Source organism: Macrobrachium nipponense, chromosome 5 (assembly GCF_015104395.2).
Source record: "Macrobrachium nipponense isolate FS-2020 chromosome 5, ASM1510439v2, whole genome shotgun sequence".
Taxonomy (NCBI): Eukaryota; Metazoa; Arthropoda; class Malacostraca; order Decapoda; family Palaemonidae; genus Macrobrachium; species Macrobrachium nipponense.
This window is the reverse complement of record NC_061107.1, coordinates 141,411,086-141,413,254: the sequence shown is the minus strand read 5'-3', so window position 1 is coordinate 141,413,254 and position 2,169 is coordinate 141,411,086.

The following is a 2,169-nucleotide window of genomic DNA, read 5'->3' as shown; positions in this document are numbered from 1 at the left end:
GGTGTCACCGACTCTGGATGCATGCGAATCAGATTTACGTGCGCTCGGGGACTCGCGAACGAGCGCCCGGCACGGCACTAGTCTTAATGGCAGAAACTCTAGGACTAGCAGCAGAAGTGCGAACCGAAGTTTGCGCTTCTACGGCTCCCGACACCCTAGACCCTGTTCCTGAAGGAACGGGAGAGCCAGCAGAAGACCCAACCACCTCTTCAGTTTGAGGAGGCAGACCCGTGACAAGACTTCTTAGGCGGAAGACTACCTTCTTCTACGGCAAGGAGCCTGGAGTTGAAGGGGTGGAGACTGATGAAAATAGGATGATCTTGAAAAAGATGACGACACTTGATGAACTCTCTTCCTCCACATTTTGCGAGACTTCTACCATCAGGAATAGTTAATCATCACAGGGCAGCAGTGAAGGCTTCGTCCAGTGACGTAACTCCAGGATAGTAGTGGTAAATGAATATGATTTCCAGCAGGGGATCAGTACACACACTCGAGGATCAATATCACAGCATGCTACGAGTCACAGGTACAATTCAAGGATTAAGATAACCAACACGAAGAGCTAGCCAACCATATACTGCTGTAATCACAATCACCACTCTGTAAAATAATGAAAATATGATTTAAAGTAAAAAAGATACTCCTCTCGCTTCCAAGGGCACCACCCTCCGAAATGAGAGGAGATCCTCCAAACACCAACACCACACGCTCCCTCCTCTACCTTTGTCCGATAGCTAGTGAAAGGATGAAGAAGAGGAATTGCCAGAAAAAACAAAACAAAAGACAAACCTCTGAAGATCCCCTTGGTAATTCACAAAAGCGTAAACGTAAATTTCGGATGAATACGTCTCGTTCTCATTGCGTTAAATACATGTCTCGTCCTCACGTTAAAGGATGAAAGTACGTAATAATAAAGATATTGGCATACCTTTGCCGCCGACCCTTGACACTAAGTAGAAAGGCAGCTATCAAGACTATCACTAAAAGTGGGTTTGCATATTAATATTAAATTCAATCAATTAGTAATATCAACACAGTATATACACATTTAAAAAAATGAAAACTGAAAGATCCCACCGGGAAGAGCTCACAAAAATATGTCTTCATCGGAAGACGGCCGAAAGAAAAGTGGAGTGTTTACATCCGGGCAGGCTGGCCTACCCGCCTGCCACACAGTAGTTCCTGCCTGACCACCTTGTTCAAGAATTTAATGGCCGTAATTCCAGCTATGCCGAAAGTAATTCCTTATGTAAAGGACCAAGGGTTTGTATATCGTGTAGGAACTACTCATTATATCCAGGAACTTGAAGACTTGACCAAGTGGTCCACTTCAGGAGACGAAAAGTAGACTTTTGCCGCTGTGAGGCTGACCTGGGATTAGCCTCTATCAAACCAGATAAGTCCCCCTGGGAGGAGGCAGATACTCCTATAGGTGGCTTTCCCTAACTCTCTCTTAGTCGCTAACCAATCCTCAACATCAAGAAGAGATCTCTTGGAAGCCTTAGAAAGCACTAACTTTGGAAGAAGGGGATCCAAATGTTTCCTTCTCATCAAGAAAACTGAAGCATGAGACCTGGGAGCTGTTGCGACAAAGTAATCCGGAAAAGTGTCAAGAAGGTAGCGCAGCAGACCCAAATAAGCTGAAGTCGAAATAGAGTCAGTGTACTGTTCTTCATCATCCACTGAAACAGAAGAAAGGGATGGCTCCGCTCTCTTAGGTCCTTACTGGTTTCCTTCATCCAACTCATTAATTCTTCCCATTACAAGGTGAAGAATCACTTGAATCCCTTAATAACCTAGCACCAAACGAAATGCCTTTCCAATGGCGTTTAGTCGACTCCTGCTGGCGCACTGCAAGATCAACAGAGGAAGCAACTGCTTGGGGCAATCCCCAACAGTCTCCCTTGGATCTCCAGTATGTTTTCTCCCTGAGGTGGGGGAGTGGGATGGGGTTCTTCATCTAGAACTGTCAGGACAAACAGCCACCCCTTCAGACTGCACTACACTAACACTTTGCACATCACTATCAGCCTTTTCATTGAAAGACTTCGCAGATAATCCTAACTGCATCACCGTGTTAGCTAATAAATTAAAACTTCTCAAATTTAGATTCGAGGCTGGCAATGGCATTATAAGAAACTCCATGGGAAGCTAGTAAAGGAGTTA